Here is a 25,599-nt window from a genome sequence, read left to right on the forward strand (position 1 = left end):
ATATAACACACCCTCCACATAGAAGACAAAAAGAAATCATTTATTCTGACACCAGAAAACCAAATCCCAATGCCAGGAAACCAGATACATCATAGCAACATGGAAGTTAATACATTACAACATAGCAGAGAGCCACACCATCCTTTAGCTTTCCCATAAACAAACCTTTACTCACAAACCTAAGTGTCTGCTTGCCTGCCATGCTCTCTTTTCCTATTGTCTAACTGTTCTCACTCCCAGCTTACTGTGGGCTCTGTTCTAACCTTCCTACCACAGGCTCCATGTGATTACTTTCAGCATATTAGGGGGCAGAGAAGATCTTCAAATCAGAGAAGGTCTTCAAATTCCCTTAGGTTTATTAAGGAACAGGGAAGATCTTCAAATTACCATTACCATTACAACTTTCTCCTAGGTCAGCCATATTAACACATTATTTCGATTTTATATATATATATTTGCCTTTTGGAGGGCAGTTGGGGTTAAGTAATTTGCCCAAGGTTACACAGCTAGTTTTTTTGTGTGAGTGTTAAGTGTCTCAGGTCGGAACCGAACTCTGGTCCTCCTGACTCCAGGGTGGGTGCTTTACTCACTGCACCATCTAGCTGCCCCCTTTCTAAATTTTTTTTTAATTTTTAAATTTTTGAAAATTTCAATTTCATATTAGTAGGTAAAAAACATTTTAGTTAAGCAAGCATTTTGAATCCAAGGGAATACATGATCACAAAGTATGCCCAATACCTATACTTTCAATAGCTATGCAAGCAAATCATATTAACTATTCCCAGTCACCATAGGGATGGACATTTATAGAGTCCAGCTTAGCTATCATCCACAGCCTAACCCTGACACCAAGGTCAATCTACAGTTAGCCCTTCCACACGACAGCAGTTAGGGATGCAGCATCCCTGCAATCTGGAAAATCTGCATATATTTTGTGGCTCTCCCCTGATACAAGAGAAGAAATATTAATTTTTATGATATTAAAAGATAAAATAAATTGGTAATATACCATATATACTATAGCATATTTTATGCATTTCTGAGTCTCTAAACTTTTTCTGTGTCTTCTGTGAAACTCTCCAAAAATTTTAATTTCTAACCCTTTTAATTTCTTATGTTGACTCACAATATATCAAAATCACAATGAGGAAAGTCATGATATGGAAGGGATAACTATAGATACTTTGATAGTTATCATAGGAATATCAAGTATTCAGGATTAAGAAGCCATGATTGTTTATCCAGGAACTTGGCTTCACCTAGAAATTCTGCTCTGCCATTGTTCGGTTTACTCAGGGTCCAGAATAACACAGGCCATTCTGAGTCTGCAAGTATGGTTTTGATAGGAGTGATAATCATAATTATTGATATTTACATAGTGCTTTTGCAAATGGTATCATTTAAACACAACTCTGTGAATTAGCTAAAAATATTATTCCCCAGTTTTACAAATGAGGAAACTGAGACTTAGAGAGATTAAGTGGCTTATCCAAAGTCACTAGGATAGTAAGTAATCAGAGGTAGAATGAATCTCCAAGGCAGTCTGACTCTAAGTCCAGCATTCTATCCATTGCATGAAGCATTAAGACCTCTCAACCTTAGAAGTATGATGACATCAATACTTGCTAGAAGTTTATACTGGAATGACACACTAAACACAGAAGAGTTTGTAAGCCAGGGTATATTATTCACAATTCAGGAGGGTTGAATGTGTGCCATTCACTGTGCCACACTCAGACCCACTATGCATGTATGTCAGTAGTAGGATCCCAACACATTCTATGTACTTCTGTGGAAAACCCAGCAGTTGGACTTGTGCCTTATGGCCCATTGCAAGAGAAGTGATCATCCAATGACAATGTGACCCAATCAACAAGGGAAGAGTGTCTTCAGAGTCAAAAAATTAAAATATTGATGAACTACAACCAGACTACCAAGTGGGAAGTTCCAACACATCAGATGTGATTCTGCCATAGACCAACAAGCATTGTTTTCCAGGATAGGCCAGGGAGTAAAGTGCTATGGCTAGCCACTCATCAGTAACTATTGACTACTGACTAATGGCCACTACTCGATCACTAACTAATGACCTTAGCAACAGGGGAGGAGACACCCCAAATTCTCCAAAACCTTTAACAAGATGCTGTGGATATGACCATAGCCATCCTATACTCAAATCCCATTTTTATCTTCTTCCAAGCACCGATTTGCAAGGCTCTGCTCCTATACAAATAAGTATTCAGAGTCTATATCTCTTGAATGCGAAATATTCTGGAAAGCTTGTTTACAAGAAGCAAAGACATAGTGAAGTGGAAATGTCCCTTTTTTATGGATACATAATTGACTTCTAACTGAGTTTTTCCTTCAAATCAGTTAAGGAGTCAGGGGCCCATAAGACTTTTTACAAGTCCCACCCTCCCTTCTTGAGATTCAACTACCTATTCTTCACACCAGTAAACCTCCATAAAAAGACTAGAGTGGGCTTTGAAAACAAATCCATTGGCCTAATTACAGTATATGTCAAGTGTGCCCTGAGCATTCCTGCTGGCTCTCTCCACTGTTCTCTCAGAGAAAGAGCTTAGAAGCAATGCTGGAGGTTGGAGCCAAGTTGGCGGAGTAAAAGCAGGGACTTGCTTAAGCTGTCCCCCAAACCCTCCAAATACCTCTATGACTATAAAATAACTCTAAACAAATTCTAGAGTTACAAAACCCATAAAATGACAGAGTAAAATGCATTGCCACCCCAAGACAGCTTGGAAGGTTGACATGGAAAGGTCTATTGCTCTAGGCTGGGAGGGGAGCACAGTCTGGCATGGGCCACACCAGCACAGACAGGGCCAGAGCAGGTCGAGGGACTGAATCATTGGTAGCTATGTTAGTTTCCAGACTTTTCAACCCACAAACAACAAATACATGATAGAAAGTAAGTGGGAAAAATGTTTGGGACCTGGGTAAAAGAGGAGAATGGCTCAGCAGGGGTCCAGTCCAAGCTCTGTAGTGGTGAAGGTGGCAGCAGCAGCAGCAACTGCTGCTTTCAGAGGTCTGGGCCCACAGATGGTGGGGGGATCAAGTGACTGATACAAAATCCCTGAATCCTAGGATAGTATACCCACCCCCACCCCTACCTCCACTGGAAGCAGAGTCCTATCTTGAAAAAGAGTTAGGAAGTCAAGTATTTAGCAGATAAGGTGAGCAAACAGAGTAATAAAACTTGGCCTATAGAATCTTATTTTGGTGACAAAGATCAAAACATACAACCAAAAGAAGACAGCAAAATCAAAGCTCCTACATCAAAAGTCTCCAAGAAAAATATGAATTGGTCACAGGTCATAGAAGAACTTAAAAAGGATTTTGAAAATGAAGTAAGAGAAGTAGAGGAAAAATTGGGAAGAGAAATGAGAGTGATACAAGAAAATCATGAAAAATGACTCAACAACTTGCTAAAGGAGAGGCAAAAAATACTGAAGAAAATAACACATTAAAAATAGACTAACCAAAATGTCAAAAGAGGTCTAAAAAGCCAATGAGGACAAGAATGCTTCAAAAAGCAGAATTGGTCAAATGGAAAAAAAATCCTAAAGCTCACTGAAGAAAATTATTCCTTCAAAATTAGAATGGAGCAAATAAAAGTTAATGATTCCATGAGAAAAAAAGACATCTTCAAACAAAACCAAAAGAATGAAAAAATAGAACACAATGTGGAATATCTCATTGGAAAAACCACAAACCTGGAAAACAGATCCAAGAGAGAGAATTTAAGAATTATTGGACTACCTGAAAACCATGATCAAAAGAATATCATCTTTCATTATCGTGGAAAATGGCCCTGAAACTCTAGAATCAGAGGGTAAAATAGAAATTGAAAGAATCCACAGACCACCTCTTGAAAGAGGTCCCAAAAGGAAAACTCTTAGGAATATTGTAGCCAAATTCCAGAGTTCCCAGGTCAAGAAGAAAATATTCCAACCAGCCAGAAAGAAACAATTCGAGTATTGTGGTAACACAATCAGGATAACACAAGACCTAGCAGCTTCTATATTAAGGGATTGAAAGGCTTAGAATATGATATTCCAGAGGTCAGAGGAGCTAGGATTAAACCAAGAATCACCACCCAGCAAAACTGCATATAATACTTCAGGGCAAAAATGGACATTCAATGAAATAGAGGACTTTTAAGCATTCTTGCTGAAAAGATCAGAGCTGAATAGAAAATTAGACTTTCAAATACAAGAATCAAGAGAACATGAAAAGGTAAACAGAAAAGAGAAATCATAAGGGCTTTATTAAAGTTGAACTGTTTACATTCATTCCTACATGGGAAGATGATATTTGTAACATGAGGCATTTCTCAGTTTTAGGGTAATTGGAGGAAATAGATGATAGATAGATAGATAGATAGATAGATAGATAGATAGATAGATAGATAGATAGATAGATAGATAGATAGTGGGCACAGGGTGAGTTGAATATGAAGGGATGGTATCTAAAAATAAAATTAAGGGGTGAGAGAGGAACATATTGGGAGGAGAAAGGGAGAGATAGAATGGGATAATTATCGCACATAAAAAAAGAAAAGGAAAAGGTTTCGCAATGGAGGGTAGAGGAAGGAGGTGAGAGAAAATGAGTGAACCTTACTCTCATGGGATTTGGCTTAAGGACGGAATAACATACACACTCAATTTGGTACCTCACCCTACAGGAAAGTGAGGGGGAATGGGATGAGGTGGGGGGGGTGATGATAGAAGGGAGGGCATAGTCAGAAACAAATGCTTTTGAAAAGGGACAGATTCAAAGGAGAAAATAGAATAAGTGGGAGGCCAGATAGGATGGAGGGAAATATAGTTAGCCTTTCACAACATGACTATAATGGAAGTGTTTTGCATAACTACACATATATAATCTATATTGAATTGCTTGCCTTCTCAATGAGGATGGATGGGGAGGGAAGAAGGGAGAGAATTTGGAACTCAAAGTTTTAAATACAAATGTTAAAAATTGTTTTTATATGCAACTTGGAAATAAGATTGTTATGGGAATGGGAATTCAAGATCTTACCTGCCCCTAGGCCCTTTGATAGGCTTAAGTGACTCTGAGTACCTTCCTTGATTTGAAAATATACCCTTCCGCCTAATAGGCTGAATGTGGTCACATGGAACCTGTGGTGGGAGGCTTGTTTTTACTTTGTGATTGGGCAGTGGGTCAAGAGGGTTGTGACATTCTCTGATCCAGAAGAAGGCTATATATACCCTTATGTAATGCTTTGCTTTGGGTCTCACTTTGAGAAGAGTTATGTGATTTGACCAGAAGAGACTCTGGGCAGCCATTGAGCCCCTGGCTTTGAAAACCCAGATGTTGATGCTTCCGTCTCTGGTAACTGACTAGGTATGGATGTAATGGTCAGGCAGCTGGAAGCTTGTCTGCTGATCTGTTTCTCTGTATTTTTGTCTCCTTGTAACCTTTGTATTCTCTGAAGTTAGGGGTACTTACCTTTTCCCCCTGAACTAGGTAAATGACATATGTTTGATTAAAGCAAGATTGTTAATCCATTTTGAGTTGCTTTCCTTTAGAAAAGCATATCTAAGAACCTGTGTTGGCAGCCACCTTGGGTATGCGAGGGTGCTTGCTGCTACAAAGATATACAGGTAATGGGTATAGAAATATATATTGTCCTGAAAGAAAGCAAGGGGAAAGGGAATGGGGGTCGGGGGGGGGGTGATAGAAGGGAGGGAAGACTGGAGAAAGGGGTATTCAGAATGTATGTCATCTCAGGGTTAGGGGAGGGGAGAGATGGAGAGAAAATTTGGAACTCAAAATTTTGTGGAAATGAATGTTGAAAACTAAAAATAAATAAGTAAATTAATTTTTAAAAAGAGAGAAAAAGCTAGTGGGAATATGCTCCCAAGAAGTGTCAGCGTATTAGTCCCATGTTCTATGTATATCTATGTCAGTATCATTTTATTTTCATTTTTAAAAATTCATTCATGTGTATAAGGATGTTTCTCAGTAAAGTCTTCACAATACAACCAATAAGAAGTAGTGTTATACTGTTTTCTGGAACAAAATTAATCCCAATATGGAAAAGCAAGTGACTAAAAGGAATCATCAGGGAAATTAGTTCTATTCCAGCAGGAAGAATTTGGAATCCTCCAGTGACTCTACCCCATTTTGATGAGAATGATATGGTCAAAGGCTGTTTTGAATGGCCTGTCAGAAAGGGGATTCCTCACCTTCCATGGCACTGAAAGTCATATTGTTTGGTCCAGAATGAAAAGCAAGAAAGTAAGATAAATAAATATATGTGGAAGTATTTTGAGTTTTTCAGAAGCAAGGAACCCTAGAATTACTTCCTTCTGACCCCATGAATTTGCATAGTTCATCTATCTCTCCTGCCTACAAAGTATTCTCCCCTCCTTGTTCTCTTTCAATCAATCAACAATGAAGTGCCTCCTTCCATTTGTCAGGTAATGTGATAGATTTGGAAGATACAAAGATAAAATGTGAAACAAATCCATGTTCTCAAAGAACATACATGCGGAAGGAGAAAACAGTCAATAACTCACATACACATATATAAGTAAAATACGCATAAAACACCTATTGATATATGTACATATATCTATATGCATCTATGAAATATTTATCATATATATCTACATACATATATCTCTCTATATAATCCAACATTAATTGAAGAAACATTTTGGAGGTGGGTCAATAGCAGCTTGGGGGGATAAGAAGTAAGAGGTCACTAGCAGCAGGAAGATTAGTAAAGTCGTCATGTTCACATCATTTGAACAAAATTTTGAAGGAAATAAGGAAACCTAAGAAGAGATACTGTAGGATTTCCTTACTGACATTGTGGACAGCCTGTACAAAGGCACTAAAATGGGACATAAAGTGATGTGTGTGAGGAAAAATGAAATTTGTCTGCTCAGAAAAAGAGGGTATCATGTATAATGATCATGAAGAAGTGGGTTGGGGACAGACTTTAAAGACTTTTGAAAGCTAAACAGAGGAGCTTATATTTGATCCTAAAGGTAATAGGAATTCATCATAGTTTTGAAAACCTCTTTTTTCAAGGCCCAGGTCAGGCATTACTTTCTCCATAAAGTCTCTGCTGATCCCCAGAGCTGAAAGTGTTTTTCCTCTCCTCAAATTACATATAATATTTTTATAAAGCTCTTTGACCTTATAACAATTTACTAGTCACACTTATAACACTGTGATATGGCAGCCAAGAAATGTAATGTGATGTTGGATTGTATTAAGATAAACAAAACATTGAGGTGTAAGATACTATCCCTTTACGGTCTTTTTCATATGAACCAGCTTATTTTTGAAAAGGCAGATAACATATTTTTGTAAAAAAGTATTTAAATAAACTGCTAAGGTATGCACAACGATGTCTGTGTTATAGGTGAATAATTTAATATCTGAAAGGAGTAAGGTAAGAATTTTGGTTTAATAAAAAATTAAAAAAAATCTGTCTGACCAAATAGAATTTATAGATGGGACAGAAACTGAACTATAGTGCAAAACAAAGAGACAAATCATGAAAAAAAAATGTGGGATAATGTCTCATTTGTATGCAGTTATATAGTTTAGAGGGGAAGAGAAAGAACATTTATTAAAAACTGAAAATGATGGGTATGAAAAAACAGTGGAACCAAAATTAGATGCTGAACCATGTTGAGACATTGAAAGTGGCTGAGCATTGTAATACCACTATTCATTTGCTTTAAGACTAGTAAAGTTAAAATGAGAGAGAGAAAGAGAAAGAGAGAGACAGACAGAGACACAGAGAGAGAGAGATTATGTAATTATTTTGAGACTGAGGTATGCTTTTAAAAAAGATTGTTGATTTCATAGGGGAAATTAGGTGAGTTGATGCCTATTAAGAGAAAGGAGAGCCCAGAGGCTCTATTTTAAGTCCTCTGTCTAAAGGAGGCAGAAACTGAGACTGAGGATGGTTTGGTAAAATGATTGAAGAACTAGACCAAAAAGAAAAGAAACAGCAAGGTCCAAAACCAAAACACAAGCTCGTTTGAGCTATTGAATAAACTAGCAACAAGTGCAGTTATCTGACCAGAGAGCAGCGTCTGTTAGTTGAAGACTGACAAATCAAGACTGTGGTTCTAGACATAGCTCTGCAGCCCCTAGAACTTAAGAAAGCTTAAACTTTTTCAGAAGTTAATATTGCTCCTTGGTAACCTCCTCCTTCTCTGGTCCCTTCTCCTATCTTACTTGAAAGAACAGCAAGGGAGAAAGTTAACTTCTGCAGCTGCATTTCTGAAAAAGAAGAGGTCTATAGGCTGTCCAGTTTGTCAAATGGATGTGTTTCCTTTGAGCTATGTTCTGATTGGACAACACAGAATACTGATCACTGAAAACTGTCTGGAATGGTCTGTATGTCCAAGGAAGAGCAAATCTGAAGAACTCCGGAGTTATCTACATTAAAAAGAATTATTATTCACTTTAAAAGGTAATACTTTTGAAGATAGCAGGAATAAAAGCACTTAGCTGAGCTCTCCCAAAATTCCCCTCCAAACAACTTTAAAATTAAAAATAAATATACCTGTTAAACCTATGAATAAGGGAAGAGTTTATACTCCAAAAGAGATAGAGACAATAATGGGGAAAATCAATAATTTTCTATTTGTGAAATTAATTTTTTACACAAACAAATACAACCAAAATCAGAAGAGAAAAAGAAAACTGAAGGAAATTTTTACTGTAAGTTTCTCTAACAAAAGCCTCATTTATCAAATCCAAAGGAAATTCAGATTTATTTAAAAAATATACATAAACCATTTTTCTATTGAGAAATGACCAAAGGATATAGTCACTTTTCAAAAGAAATTAAATCAATATTTTCCTCAAAAAATGATCTAAATAATTATTAATTAGGGAAATGCAAATTAAAGCAACTTTAAGATACCACTTTACACCTATCAGATTGAATAACATGATAGAAAAAGTAAATTGTAAATACTGGAAGGGATGTGGTAAAACAGAATTGTGAACTGGTCCAGTGATTCTGGAGAAAAATTTAGAACTATGTGCAAAGGGCTATCTATACTCTTTGATCCAACAATTACACTACTAGATCAGTATCCCAAAGAGACTGAAGAAAAGGGAAAAGGGCCTATATGTATGCATAGAATTTGAAAATGAGGGCACGCCCATCCCTTGGGGAATGACTGAACAAATGGTATATATGATTGTTATGGATGACTATTGTGCTATGAGGAATGATGAAGAAGATGTTTTAGAAAAACCTGGGTATTAAGTGATGCAATGAAATGAGTAGAACCAGTAAAAGCAATTGAGTTGAAGTTGAGTCATTTTTCAATCATATCCCACTCTTTGTGACCCATTTGGGGTTTTCTTGGCAAAGATATTGGAGTAGTATGCCATTTCCTTCTTTAGCTCCTTTTATAGTTGAGGAAACTGAGGCATAATGGGTTAAGTAATTTGACCAGGATCACACAACTAGCAAATGTTTAAGGCCTGATTTGAACTCACAAAGATGAGTCTTTCTACTTTTTTTTTTGCCTTTTTTTTGGAGGGCAGTTGGGGTTAAGTGACTTGCCAAGGTCACACAGCTAGTTTTTGTGTTAAGTGTCTGAGGCAGGATTTAAACTCAGGTCCTCCTGACTCCAGGGCCGGCGCTCTATTCACTGTGCTACCTAACTGCCCCCCAGAGATGAGTCTTTCTTACTCAAGGCCTGGCACTCTATCCACTGCATCACCTACCTGTCCCAAAACCAATATAGTAAGGATTATCAACTGTGAAAGACGTAGCTACTTTGATGAAGACAATGATCCAAGATAATTCAAAAAGACTCAGACTGAAGCATACTTTTTCCATTTTCTCTTTTTATTTATAACATGGGTAATATGAAAATGTTTTGCATGATTTCAGTTGTTTTATTGATATATCACTTTCCTTCTCAATTAGTGGGGGAGAGCCTGGAAGGAGGGAGAGAATTTGGAAATAAACATTTAAAAAAATGAATATTATAAATAAATGAATGAATGAAAAAATGAATAGACAATATCAAAGAAAATAATTTTATTATTATTAAGACATTTATAGATAATCTACATAGATTGCATGGGTGGGAATCTATTTTATTGGGATGATTTCAAAAGAAGAATGGAGAGTTGAAAAAAACACATCATTAAAAAGAGAGAAAGAAAAGATAATTGAATTGGGCACATAGCTGAAAAGGACCCTAAAAACTCCACAAATTAAAAATTTCCAATTAGAGACCAAAGTAGAAATCCTAAAAATTAAAAAGTCATTTTCTGTGGTGTAGATGCTCCTGAGTGGACAAATGTCATCAAACCTGTAGCTCAGAGTTGGCTTTTTCCTGGAACACATGGGCTTTCCTCCCTTATGTGCTTCCCTGCTATGTTCCCTTAAATGTATGCCCACTCTTCCCCCATTATCTATTTATCACAGCCTGTGATTGCCAATCTGTGATACCAGGGACTGTATTTTTTCCTCTTTTTATCTCTCTAGTTCTTGGCACAGTGTCTAGCACATAGTAGTTACTTGATAAATGCTTATTGATTGATATTGATGTAAGAATTACTGAAATATATGTTTATATTTAATGCATTTTGTTATTCATGTACTTATTTAATTATGATTAACTGTCGTCTTAAATGATTATGTTTGAGATCTAAGTTTCATTGTTGTGGCTGATTTATGTAAATAGAAGTGTACCAATGAGAACTAGAATTTTGAGTAGAAAGAGTATATATCCCTTCAACAGTGTTAGTTCTAGGACCCTGAAAGCGTTTGATTCTGAGTAGTGGTGATCTATTTCTTGAATCAAGGATTCTGCCACTTTCCTGACCTGCTCTCTCTACCTGTAGCCTCCTCCAATCTCTACTTCCACTTTGGGTTTTCCAATGTAACTGGACCCTCCCAAAGTGAACTGCCTTCTAAATCACTACCTTCTGTCTCCTTCTTTAGAGTTGCTGAGTTGTGTTACACCACAATAGTCCCTATCTAGGTGTCTACCTTCTGACACAAGGGTCTTCTGCTCTCCAGTCCCACCCCCAATCCTTCTGACTCTCTCCTTCCCCTACCTCTTAGAATGAGCTGTTCAGAGAAACTATCCCCCCACAGGGCAGTGTGTCATCTCTAACCATTTCCCCTCTCTCTTCCTGGGTATTTCTATTTCTCCGTGTGACTGTTAAACCAAGATTTACCCTACTGGGTAAGATTTACCTTACTGGGGATTGCCCAGCATGACTCCACTGCTGCACCTAAAAGATGAGGAGAGGGAAGGAAGAGGAGGAAGACTGTCACCTGAACACACTTATTCCCCAACTGTGTCCCAGGTGACATAATTCCTCTTTATAATTCTGCTAAGTGTTAATGTGATTTGGAATTGAGATAGAGGGTGTAAGAATAGAAGCAATATGTTATCATTGAATAGTTAGATTCTACTAAACTTGTCAACTAATTAGATGGTGTTATCAAAGTAGATAAGAGTCAAAGATGATACTTATGGTTGAGCCTAAGTTACAGGCAATGCAGCATTGGTGTCATAATCCCTAGTAAGATACAGATATCTTTTACTTTTCCTCACTATTTTCCATTAAGAGCTGGAAAAATGGAAGTGGGGATAAAAAATGTGAAGGGCTGAGATATTGGTTTATAAGAGGTTGTGAACAATAATGGAAATTTAAAAACCACAAGATCCTAATTTGTCCCTCTCTTGATTAGAATATTTGTTCCCAAGCTTCTTGGATTCTAAGTTTTCAGCATGAACTTGGGATCACATTATTGCTTTGACCTTCTCATGCTTAGTCACTGAGAAGACCATCCAGAGGAAAATGAAATAATAGGAAATAACTAGAAGATGGGCACTGAAAAGCTCATGAAGGAATGGGGTAATTTAACATAGCTCACTCTGTGATCTTTACCTTTGAGATCAATGCATCTGTAGAAAAAGAAATACTGAAGACCAAATGAGGGGAGTTGAGATTTCAAGGCCTGTTCAAGAATATCCTTGTTTCTCTGGAATTCTAACCCTGTATTATTTATTATTGTAGTTATCATCATCATCATCATCATCATCATCATTATTATTATTATTATTTAATGAATATATGTACTTAATATTTGAGGCTCGCAAGAAGTTGGGAAAGTTTAAAATCATGTTGGAATGGAAACTACAGTCATTTGGTAAATTCTAAATGATTGTTCAGAATAAGCATATCCCTAGATTACATAAGAACCTGGGCTCTAGAAATTAGGAGCCTATGGTCAGAGCATGCTTAGTAGTGAGTAGAGCTCATATTGGAATAGGCTGTCCCTACATGCACAGTGACTTGAATGGAAAGCTCAGGGCTTGGAGTGCCTCTTGGTGGGTGCTCTAGATATTGTATGCCCAGCAGTTCTTATATCTCCTTAGTGCCTGTGTGTAGACACATGCCTTTGATAGAAGAATTGGGTAAGAACTGATGCACAGTACAGGTTTCAAGTACTTTGCTTGCATGTTGGAAGAACTACCCTCACTTAATGAATAGTATTCAATTCTCAGCCTGTGGCCAGAGGATAAACTAAAAAACCATAGGATGAATTCACTCCTCAGCAACAATCAACTTTGAACCTAGAACTATTACCGTATCACATCTGAAAGGGCGGGACCCATAGACCCTAGGTCAGAAATTTGCAAATAATGTTTCTCAAAAGGTTGTCTGTAGAGATAAACAGTGCCCTCTAGTGGCATACCTACAGTTATTAAAATTACCCTGTGTGACTAACATTCATATGTTGAAAAAACATTCTTTTTAAAATCAAGATTTTAAAATTTCATTTACACAAGGTCATAGATTTGTACTTGGAAGGAAAGTCAGAGATCATTTAGTCCATATTAATCTCTTGACTCTAGTGGCCTTTTGTCCCTTCTCTATCAAACACATTAAAATATAATTAGGAAATGTTTGAAAATAAATAAAAATACAATACACCATGGATAATGTTAACTTGTGGTTTTCTAAGTCAAGATGTAACTTAGGGATCTAACCCTGATGATCAAGTCCAAAGTCCTTATTTTTCAGAATTGGAATTAAGACTGAGTTTAAATGATTTGCCTAGAGTCATGCAATTAGCAAGTGTTTCATGCCATATTCAAATCCATACCTTCCAGATTTCATGTCCAGGACTCTTTCTATGTCATTTTGCCTCGTTGTCATGACTGTTAGCATTTTTTTAAAAATTCCTTTGAGTTTTACCTATGCTACATTTTTCTTCCATTTGGAATCGCTATCAATTTTCTATTTAATGAATCCAGTTTTTCTGTAAGTCCTTTCATTTTAACATAAAAAATAGAGTAATGTTAGCATTCTTATTTTTATTTTGATGTTAAAATGTTAAAACTGCTTACAAATGAATCATAGAATAATAATTTTATTTTCTATTTTTAAAGTTTTATAATTGAGCACAAGTATTACAATTCCTCTTACCCCCAAAAGCATTTATTAAGAGCCTATGGTATACAGAACACTTTGTTTGGTATTGAGGGAAACTGGAATGGGAATTTGAAGATCTTCCCTGCCCCTTAATAAGTCTAAGGGAATTTGAAGACATTCCCTTTGAAAATAACTCTGTCCCCAATAGGCTGAATGTAATCACTTGGAGCCTGCTGTGGGAGGAGTTTGCAGAGGGGTAGAACAAAGTCTACAGGAAGCTAGGATTCAGAGACTAGATGGTTGTGAGGAGAGCATCCTTCTGAGGGAGACAGAAAGGCTTGTGAGTAATATTGTCTTATGTTGTTATTTGTGGGAAGGCTAAAGGATGGTGTGGCTCTCTGCTATGTTGTGGTGCATTAATTTCTATGTTGCTATGATGAATTCTGTTTCCTGGTATTGGGATTTGGTTTTCTGGTGTCTGAATAAATGTTTTGCTTCTATCTTCTATATAGAATGTGTTATATTTTGTGATTGAACACCATATGGGTATATTTATAGTAACCATGGGCACTGAGAATAATGCATTTGGTGGCAAGTATGGGATCACAAAATATCAGACATATTTGGAGGCAGAAGGGATTTAGAAGAAGAAATGGCTATCCTAGGATGGGAGGATCTTATTCTTCCCTAGCAAGAGAGTGGTCTAAAAGTACAGGGTTCTGTGAAAACTGGGAACTGAAGTTACAGCAGGGAGAACATAGAGATTTAGAAACATGTTTGCAAAGAATACCAATAAAACCTGGAAGAGAGTTGGAGGCAGTGTGTAGAAAGGGCTGGGTTTTACTAACAGGTTACTGCATTATGTGTAAGAGTAGAGGCAAACTATTACAAGAGAAAACTCAAATAGAGAGGGAATTGACTGAGTTCCAGCATTTGGGCTCTCCTTTAGAAGAGCAAGCTAGATGGTTGGGAGGAGAGGATGCTTCTGAGGAATACAGATAAGTGTGAGTAAATATTGGGCTTGTGTTGGTTTGTGGGAAGGCTAAATGATGGTGTGGCTCTCTACTATGTTGTGGTGCTACTATGATGGAATCAGCTTACTGGTTTTGGAATTTGGTTTTCTGGTGTCCGAATAAATGTTTTGCTTCTGTCTTCTATATGGAGAGCCTGTTATATTTTGTGATCAAGCAGTATACAGTTATGTTTATAGTGACTGTGGGCATTGTGAAGATTGCATTGATACTATAGAGACATAAAATTTTAACTAAGCCATAATTTCTATGCTTAAGGACTTGCTTTAAATGTTAAAAAATTATTTTATGTATTTTTTTAAAATTTTATTTTAGTTTTAATGTTATGGAATTAAAAAAAAAGACTTCAAAATCTTGGTCTCCAGATGGCTGAGATGGTTTAATCTGATATTGTGACACTGAGTCAAGGGAAGAATTTTATTTATATATTCATTCATTCACTCAGGCTATGAAAGAAATAAACTTATTTTTTAGGAAAAGTGAAGAAAAAGAAATTGAAGATAAAAGAAAGAATGCTGACAAGACCAAAATTTCAGAGTGGACAGGAGGACAGGTGACAAATGAGAAATTTGATTGGGGGGGGGGGAATGTCATCTTATACTCTGTGGCAAAAGGAAAGGAAAGAAAAACAGAATTGGTGAAGACAGTGATTTTGACATGTGAGGATCAATTAATCAGTCAATGAACATTTACTAAACATCTATTATAGGTTAGGCACTGTGCTAAGTGCAGAGTATCTAAATACAAGAAAAGAAAAGAGAAGAAAGCAGAACAAAAGAAAAACAATTCCTGCCCTGGAGGAGCTTACAATCTACAATATACAAAAGGAGGGGTGGAGAGAGTTTATGGCAGAGATGTCAGTTCCAAGTAAGGTAACCAGGTGTCAAATTAGGTGATACCTAAACTAAGTTGTCTCTTTAAATGGAGGCTGGGAGTTCATAGCTCTACTCTCCAGTCATATAGGCAGAGGATGGTGATGATGTAGAGTATCAGGTCTGATGAGATCTTATGGAATGACGATAAATTATGCCAATAACGAGTTTCCTGGAACATGGTATAGAAGTCAGTCTGAGAAATCTCAAAGTAGTGGAACCATGTAAGAAAAAATACAATCTGAGGCCATGATATGAGAGACCTAACTTGGATGGCCTCCACTTTCTCAAAGAGAAGAGAAAAGGAGAAGGTGGAATAAGGGATAGAGAAATATTTGGAATTCCTGGCAATATGTAACAGAAAATAAGTATATGAATGAATGGGAAAAGTGGGAATTATTTAAAGAGAGGTGTAGATGCATCAGAAACTTCTGCCAATTTAGATTCTTAAAAGACATATACAACCACAGGTGAATTAATGGAGTTATAGGATGGAAGGGTTATAGATTGAAAAGGTATGGATTTAAAGGGTATATAAATGGAAAAGGGGATGTGGGTGACAAAAAAGCAATGAAATCTTGCTTTTCTTGATAGATTTACTGGAGGGTTATATTGATGTTTAAATAACAATTAATACTCTTACTATGCAAATTATTTTCAAATGTTTAGAAAATAAACACATTACCAAACTTCATTTATGAAATAGAGTGCCGACATCTTAAAAGAAGAATAAAGCAAAATAAGAATTAAAAACTACAACTTTATTTCTCAAATACTATAATTACATGGGATATGTACAATGATTCAAAGATGGCTCAAAACTAGCAAAACATCAATTGATATAACTAATGATATTAGAAAACTGCAAACCTCCATTATATCAATACAGATCAAAGTCTTTGGCAAACTTTGTTTATGCATATTAAGCATATGTAGAGAAGAAATTTTAGTATGATAAAAATATTTACCTAAAAGTTAGAATTAATTGCAATAGGGAAACACTGATGGCTTTCCCAATAAATTTAGAATATAACATGGATGGTCATTTTCCCTATTACTATTTAAGATGGTCCTAGAAGTTATTGCAGAATTAGAGCAGAATAAGAAAAGGAAGTTATTTAAGGAACAAAGATCAGCAAAGAGGAGTAAAACTATGAGTATTTACCGGTGAAATGATTTACTAAGAAAATCCTAGGGAATCAATAAGGATGTTATTTTATACACATATTTACTTATTCTATTAAATATTTCTCAATTAAATATATACATATATTGCTTTTTGTAGGGCAATTGGGCTTAAGTGACTTGCCCAAGGTTATATGGTTAGTTTTTTGTGTGTTAAGTGTCTGAGGTTGGATTTGAACTCAGGTCCTCCTGACTCCAGGGCCAGTGCTCTATTCACTGCACCACCTAGCCACCCCTCTAAATTATATTTTTATAAAATTTTAACATCTACTTTTTGTAATTTTGAGTTCCAAATTCTATCCCTCCGCCACTCCTCTGTCAGTCCTGAAGAAGGCAAACAATATGGTACTGATTATACATGTGAATTCATGCAAAATATGTTTCTCTATATTAGCCATGTGAACACAGAAAAACACACAGAAATAAAGGAAGTGAAAAAAGTGTGCCTTTATTTGCATTCAAAGTTCATCAATTTTCTCTCTCTGGAGGTGAATAGCATTTTTCATCACATGTTCTTTGGAATTGTCTTGGTTCATAGCCTTGATCCAAGCATCTAACTCTTTCACAGTTGAATATAAAGATGCTAATTGAGACAATTAAGTGCCTTTGGTAAAGTTGTGTACTGAAAAATAAAACAACAATAATTCACAACATTTTTGAATACTCAAAATAAAATCATGGAAATCAATGAAAAACAAAGTCACATTTCAAATAACTAAAACATGCATAAAATATCTAAGAATTACTCTATCAAGGAATATGCAAAACTTGTATAGATAAAATTACAAAATTCTACTTAAAGAGCCTATATATATATATATATATATATATATATATATATATATATTTCAGTTCCCTCAATCAGCAAAATCAACAAGCATTTATTAAATGTTTACTATGTAGCAAGTGGTGCACCAAGTACTGAGGATCGAAAGAAAGACAATTTTTTTTTTCCCTTTGAGTTTTGGTCTTTTGTTACAAATGCCTGAAAGTCTTTCAGTTCATCAACTATTTATTTTTTTCCCATTCAGGATTATACTCAACTTTGCTGGATAAGTTATTCTTAGAGACCACCCAACTCCTTTGCTCTTAAAAATATAATGTACCAAGACCTATATAGTCTTTTAGTGTAGAAACTACTAGGTCTTGTGAACTAATCATTTCCCCCAGCATTTATTTATTTTTTGTTTTTTTGTTTTGTTGCTTGCAGCATTATTTTCTTTAACCCAGGATTTTTGAAACTTGACTATGACAGGAAGTCCTGTAAGTTTTCTTCCTGGGATCTCTTTCATATGTGGAGCTATCAGGAGGGCACCATCTCTATAGCCCCCACACACTCTGGCTCACTGGTCACACATCTCAGCATCCAAGACTGCCATCCAGATCCAGGCAGGTTAAAGCAAGAGCTATTACCCGTTGAATGATTGCTGGGACCCCCTATGATCTGCAGGCCAGGAGCTCTGAAGCAGCCATGTGGAGGTGGCTGCAGGGCCACTTACCACTTCTCACTCCAGGGGCAGAGGCCAGACCATGCCTCCATCCCTCCCAGTTCCAACAGAGTTCTACACTGACCTTTTACTTTGCTTTTGGCATTTATGGGTTGATATTTCTGGAAAAGGCCACAGCTGCTGGTGATCCACTCTCCCGAGGTCCACTCCAGCCTCTGTTGGTTGAGGCCACCCTGGGGATAAAACAGCCGGCTCACACAGGGTTGGGTTTGCCTCCCAGAGAGCTATGGACCCTTCCTGTCTGCCTGCTAGGCCACCTTCAGCAGGAGGTTTGTTTCTCTCTGTCACTTTGTGGGTTCTGCAGCTCTAAAATTTGTTTAGAGTCATATTTTATGGGTATTTGAGGTGGTTATGTGGGGAGCTCATAGAGTTTTCCTGCTTCTGAACTGCCATCTTGGCTCTGCCCCCCTCCTTACTCTTTCTTATTTGATTTTTTACATTCCTGTTTAAGTTCTTCCAAGATTTATTTTGGGACTTGTGACCATTTGACATTATTCCTTAGGGTAGGAGTTGTTTGTTTTTTAACAGCACTATATTCCTCTGAATATGAACTCAGATATTCTTTTATACCAAAGTGACTATCAGTGGCTGGGTTCCTTTTTCCTTTTCTTGATCATTTTTAATTTTTAATTTCTTACTTTGTTTTTAGCACCTTAATATTATTATAAGCAAATTTTAAGCTAGAGTTGTAGCTATTGTTACCCTAAGCCTCAAGTCCTCCTTACTGTTATTTTCTGAATTCTTTCTGTGGGCTCAACCTCAGAGACTCCTCTTTTCCTACACTGAGACCCAACAACACTGTCCAGAAAATGTTCTTGCTCCCTGGGGTACCACACTCACCTGTATTGTGCTCATTCCTCCTCCCCCACAGTCACAGCAGGGGATCATGTCTGGTCAACTCCACCAGGTCTGAACTCTGGAAAAAGCAGGGGATCCTTCAATCTTCCCCCACTCAGAGTCTGCTGTTCTTTAGATGAAAGTTTGCAAGGTAAAAAGTTTGTGAAGTGAAAGTTCCTGAGGTGAAATGTCTTCAATTTTGAATGATGTGAAAGTTGAGGTAAAACTGGTTTTACTACTAAGGTAGTTTGAAAGAAATATTGGGGCTGAGTTGTGTATTCTAAAAAACCAAATTGATAGGAAAATGTTAAAAGGAGAAATTATCTCAGGAAAACACAATGTAAAAGGAGGAACTGATATAGAGGAAACAGGTGGGAGTGGAGGGTTGTTAATATTGGAATCTAACTTACCTCTGAAGAGATTTAGAAGTCTTCTGAACTTCCAGAGAGGTAAGAAAACTGGAGAATGGGGGGGAAGGTACTTTTAGAAGGGTATATAGATCAAGATTAGGGGGTGAGGTGAATGGATAATGAAGGACTTTTAGAGGGGTAGCTACTATGAAGAGTGAGAGGGTAAGGGGAGAATATAACATAGCAGAGATAGGGTCAAAATAGAAGTTGAGAAGGAAAACAGTGAGTAAAAATAAAGTGTCAGGAAATTTAAATAGTAATTATAACTTTGAATGTGAATTAGAAACCATAATTACAAAGTTCACTTGGAAAAAATTAAAGCCAAGATACACAAATTAACTACAAAAACATGTGAATAAAGACACCATCTACATCCAGAGAAAGAACTGAGAAACAGAAGTGTGTATAGAATAATTTTATACACACACATATATTTGTGCCTAATGGTAGCCATCTCTAGGGCTGGGGGGGGGGAGTTGGGGGAGGGTGTAGCAGCAAGCATCCCGGCGTCCTCAGGGTTTGCTGCTACCACAGGTTCTTGGATCTGCTTTGTTAAAGGAAAGCAACTCAAAATGGGTTAACAAGCTTACTTTAATCAGTCAGACATATATCGTTTACCTTGTTCAGGGGAAAAAGGTCAGCACCCTGAACTTCAAAGTATACAGGCAGAATTACCAAGACAGAAACAGATCAAGTAGACAGATTTCCAAACTGTCCAACCATTACATCCATACCCAGTCAACATCTGGGTTTCCACATCTGGGTTTTTTTTCAAAGCCGGGGGGGCCCTGGACAACGGCTTCCCAGAATACAGATCAAATCACAGAACACTTCTCAAAGTGAGCTCCCAAAACACCTGGCTCAGAGAATGTAACAACCTTATTGACTCACTGGCCAATCAAGAAGTATCTACTGAAAAACAAGCCTCCCACCCCAGGCTTCAGGTGTACTTTAGCCTAGGGGCAGGGAAGATCTTCCAAATTTGCATTCCCATTACAGAGGGAAAACATTTATAGGAAAATTTTGTTATATATTTGAAAGGAATAGCAAGTTGTGTATAGTACATTCGCATTTTCAAGTGAAATAGTCTTTTTTATTGTATTATGTTATAAAAATGTTTTTGGGGCGGCCAGGTAGCACAGCGAATAAGAGCACCGGCTCCAGTGTTGGGATGACCTGGAGATCGAATCCCAGGCTCAGACACTTAGCACCCACCGAGAAACACCTGGCCGTATAACCTTGAGCAAGTTACTTAACCCCAATTGCTTAGGGGTGGCCAGGTGGCTCAGCGAGTAAGAGCACCAGCTCAGGTGTCGGGATGACCTGGATGAAATCCAGGCTCAGATACTCAGCACCACACCCAGAAATAACTGGCCATGTAACCCTGAGCAAGTTACTTAACCCCGATTGCTTTTTAAAAAAAAGATTTTGTCCATAAATTAAAAATTAAATTAAAAAAATTAAAAAAAAATAATTTATAACAAAAAAAGTAAAGAAAGGCAAAAACATGCGCCCTGCCCTTAAGGAGTCACATTTTAATGGAAAATATATCATCAAAACACATGTACATAGAAGATACAGAAAGAATAGATTTTGTTGTTCATAAGTAGGCCACACCAACATAGTGAAAATAAAAATATTAATTAAATTAATTTCTGGATTGATTGGTGTATCAGCAATGCCATATTCACAATGCCTATAGAGATTACAAATATGCTGATATAATTATCCATCACAAAATACATCAGGTTTGCCATTTGGGGAAATAAACTAGAAAATTTATTAAGATACCAAAAGACTGAGTCCCAAAACCAGAAAGTGAAAGCCATCAGAGTAGTTATGATATTGGCACAGGTAGATAAAGTAGAAAGCACCCACATTTTCAAGCCTTTCAAACAGAACAGGCTACCTCAGGCAAAGGTCCTCCTCTCCCCACTCACAGCAACCACCCAGCGTCCGGGAAGCGCGCTCCCGGCAGCTCCGGCCCCTGGCAGTCCTCAGCAGGAGTCCTTAGCAGAAAGTCCTGCTCCCAGCAGCTCCGGCCCCTGGCAGTGCTCAGCAGGGGTCCTAACTCAAAAAAAAAAAAAAGGCAACCGCCGCCAACTGCCAACCGCAGGACCGTTAGCTCGGCTTTTCACTTTCTCTTGCTCTGCTATGTCAGCACGTCCATGGGGCATGGGAGATCTTTAAATCCCATAACGCTTACAATTGGTAGGCTAACCAGGTATGAAGGGGAGATTTATAGAGTTAGACAAAAGGAAAACACCCTTCATTTAGGGGAACAAATTATCTGGAATCTTAAGGGAAATGAGGGGAAAGACATGAAGAGGGAATAGCAATTTAAAACTGCTATACTGAAAAATCATAATAAAACAATTTAATATTAGTTTAAAAATATAAATGTAGATCAACATTTATAAATAAATAAATGTTTATCAATCATTAGATAAAGAAGAAGCAAAAATAATTTAAAAAATTAAGTTATCAAGTTTTTTATAATCTTGAGAATACAGATTACTTGGGAAAGCTATTTCTCAAAAATTGCTGAGGAATCTGGAAAGGAATTTGGCAAAAAATAGGTTTAGATGATCAATTTATACTATATTCCACAATAATATCTAAATCAATTCGCTATCTTATTAATAAAAGTCATTTCTTTAAAAGAATCGAAAAAGTACAGATCATATACCTTTTACACTACACAGAATATATTTGGTTGATGTATTGATTAGTTTTGCTGGACTTTTTTCACCTTATTTGTGCTACAAGGGATGGCTCACTAGGCAGGGGAAAGAAGGATAATATGGGGAAATAGAAGTGATGTAAAAACAAAATATCAATCATAAAACAAAAAACAAAACAGGTACAGAAAACTGAAACATGGGCAGGTAAAGTATAGTGTTTGAAGTGCTAACCAGAGTGAGATGAAGTGAGATGTCTTAGGTTTCTTTACTCGTGCTAAAATTGTATCTTGTTTTGACTGCCTTGATCACCAACCTCCTCAGTATAGGAAGTATAACAAATAAGCTAAGTAGCCAGGATAATAGGGCAATAGCAGGAAAAAAGACTGCAAAGGGAAACCTAGAAGTCACGTGCAAACCATCAGAAAATTCAAAAGAGCATCCAAATTGTACCATATGTTAACCAAAATTCATTTCCTGGTAATATATGCTGAATGAGCAGAATCCATCTCTGTGCTGCTTTCAGGATTCTGGTCCCATGATATGTGAATTCCAGATAAAGCCTAGGTCTCCACAGTTTCAGATCAGTAGAACATCAAAAAGGTGCTCATAACTTTGAGATGATGACTTTAAAATTTTGCCAATAACTTTGAGAAGATTTGTATATGTTAATGAACTAACCCCAAGGTGGCACAGGTGGAAGTTTGTCTGTTCCCTCCTCAAATCCTGTAAAAATGAGATCTGAAACTCCTGTCTGCCAAGCCCTCTTCCATCTCCATCAGGTCCATGTAGCCTAGTGCTCCCAACCTTAACCTACTGTTATAGGAGTTTTACACTCTCCCTCTCTCTTTCCCTATCCTCTTCTCTATGCTGCCTGTCTCCCTTCACCACCCCATTCCCCACTGGCAGTCTATAACCTCTATTAAAAGCTGTTTTGCTGCTTGCCTCTGTGCCTTATTAAAGTGTGATTGTCACCCTATTTCCCACAACTAATTGTGGTCCTTCCCAGTGAGAACCCAAAGAATGAGGCATGCTTTCCCCCACTTCATGATTTTATGAATTAATTATCAATTCATCACTAAAAGTCCTTAGATAAATGCCTGGGTCACCAATTAGTGGTATGTTGTAGAAAAGATTATTGATCAGATATGAGTTAGAAGAGATGATTTCTGACATCTCTTCAAATTCAGATTCCATGAATAAAAAGACTCAAATTGCAGAAACTAAGGATATACCAGGGAGAATTTTTGTTTTTAATTTTGGGCCTGGACCCATCCTTTAATCTTGTAGGAACTCAGATGAAGAGACGTTTTCAACCAATGAAGATCAGTAACTGTCCTGTCACTTAAAGTCACAGACCTTGTGTAGGAACACCAAGTCACTAGATGCCCAAAGCAGGAACTGAACCAATATCAAACTCATTCCAAAGTCAGCCCTCTATCCACTACACCATACTTTTATATAGAATACATTTGTAGTGGATCCAGTTAGCATGCTTTAGTAATTTCCAAGCAGTACATGGGTTTAGAAGTACTACAGAATTTGAGAGTTTCAGAGAGACCCTAGAGATCTTTGAATCTAACACATACCTGAATGGAAATCTCCACAACATCAATAACAAATGAAATCTGACCCCTGCTAGAAATCTTCCATTGAAGTGAAACTCATTTATCCTATACTCAAGGCAATCCATTCCACTTTTAGCCTGCTCTAATTAATAGGAAGTTTTTTTTTCTTTGTGTAACTCAAATCTACATCTGCATCTTCCACCCATTATTCCTATTTCTGCCCTCTAGGGTCAAGCAGAACACCACTAATCACTTTTAACAGTCCTTAAAAATATGAAATCAGCTCTCGTGTTCTTCCAAGGAATATACTTCTCATATTCCTCAGGTCAAATATCCACACTTTCTTCAATCTATCATAATATCGTATGGTTTCCAGTATTCTTGCTATCTCAATTACTGTCCTGTGAACAAGTTCTGTTATCGTTTTTATTCCCAAAATTTGTTGCCAACAACTGAACACAATGCTTGAGATTTGGTATGACCAAACCAAAGTACAAGGGAAATATCATTTATCTCATATTGTACACCATGCCTGTATTAGCAAGGCTTAAAAATCTTTTGCTGGTATATAATGCTATTTGACTCAAATTGAGTTTGAAATCCATTAAAACTATCAGATGATTTTACATGAAATGTTTTTCTTAGCTATGCCTCCCCTATTTTGTACTTTTAGTTGATTTTTTTTATATTTTGTTTTGACATAATCCAGTGGTACTTTTTTAAACAAACAAACAAAAGCAAAATCATCTACCATAGCAAATGGAACCGACAGCAGTCCATTTAACATTCCATGCTTATAGTTCACAATTTCCTTAAGAGAAACATTAATCATAGACAGCCAATATTAATTATTGACTTTGCAATTCCATTGTTTGACATTGCAGTAGTCAACATTTGATAAATCTTTTTTCCATGAGTGAATTTGTCTTTTATTGAAATTCTACCATGTTTAGGCTATAACTTCATTTAGAGTCTATCATTGAAGTCATTGTATATGTTGTTCTCTTGATTATATTTGCCTTTTGCATCAGTTGAAAACCTTCCCATAGTTTTGTTGATTCATATTTGGCATTCTTTATGGTGCAGTAATATTTTATTGTATTTATATATCACAACTTGTCCTGCCATTTCCCAATCAAAAGTCACATAATTTGTTTCCAGACTTTTGCAAGTACTTAGTGGCTGTGACCTAGAGATGAGAGTATCGGGGAGAAGAGGATGAAACACAATTTCAAAGGCTGCAGAGATGTCAAGAAGAATAAGGACTGGGGAAAGGCCATTATATTAGAACAATTAAGTGATCACTGGTAACTTTGGAGAAGCAGTTTTGATTCAATGATGAATATTTAAAATATTTTCTAATTAATGTGTAATGAAGTATTTAAAAGTAATTTTTGTTGCTTCTCTATTAGATTCCCTCATAATTTAGGATATTGTTACTTCCAATTTAACTGTATATTTCTTCTTCATATTTCTTCTGCATTAATTATGTACTATAAAATATATGTTGAGAAATTAAGTTTTTCTACTTAATTTATGATTGTAACACCCTAGCACATGGACTTTTTTTTATTAAGTTGCCACTGATGTTGAAAAGTGAGTTCACTCTTTCATATACTGTAAGGTAATGTAATTTGAATTTGAAGATTCCTTTGTGTTGGCAAAAGTAGCAGGTACTTAACACTTAGTAACTGATCAAGTCTCTGATTGGGGGAACAGAAAGTATGAACTCCTGTCTCCCATTACTGAAGTAACAGGAAGGGGCTGGCTGAAAGAGGAAGCTAATGCTGTGTATACAAGAAAAGGCCCAGAGAGGCACAGTCAGAATTTTCCTGAGACTAAGATCTGGTGGCAGAGCAGCTACAGAAGAATGGAGAACTAATTCAGAATTCCCTGAGAGCTTGTGGTGGTGGAGCTTTTTCTGGATGGGAGCCTGGAGCCAGGAACCTGGAGCCCAGGTGACTGAAACATGACTGGGATGCTGCGACTGTTTGTTTTTGGCTTGGTTGAGCCTTGAATTCCCTGGAGCAGAAATGGTAAAGGATCTGACATGGACCAGACCCTGTGAAC

General features: G+C 36.9%; 1 long non-coding RNA gene across 1 annotated transcript; it reads right to left on the bottom strand.

Moving 5' to 3' along the window:
* Positions 1-16,997: 16,997 nt before the first annotated feature.
* On the bottom strand, positions 16,998-19,033 carry LOC138148150 (uncharacterized). The gene is made up of 3 exons (XR_011164986.1): positions 18,874-19,033; positions 18,098-18,206; positions 16,998-17,147 (listed from the first exon to the last, which is right to left on the bottom strand). It is a non-coding gene; the product is annotated as an uncharacterized lncRNA (long non-coding RNA).
* Between the last annotated feature and the right edge of the window lie 6,566 nt (positions 19,034-25,599).

This window comes from Petaurus breviceps, unplaced genomic scaffold (assembly GCF_028583685.1).
Source record: "Petaurus breviceps papuanus isolate PSGF00001 unplaced genomic scaffold, PetGlider_PUasm1.0 90822, whole genome shotgun sequence".
NCBI lineage: Eukaryota > Metazoa > Chordata > Mammalia > Diprotodontia > Petauridae > Petaurus > Petaurus breviceps.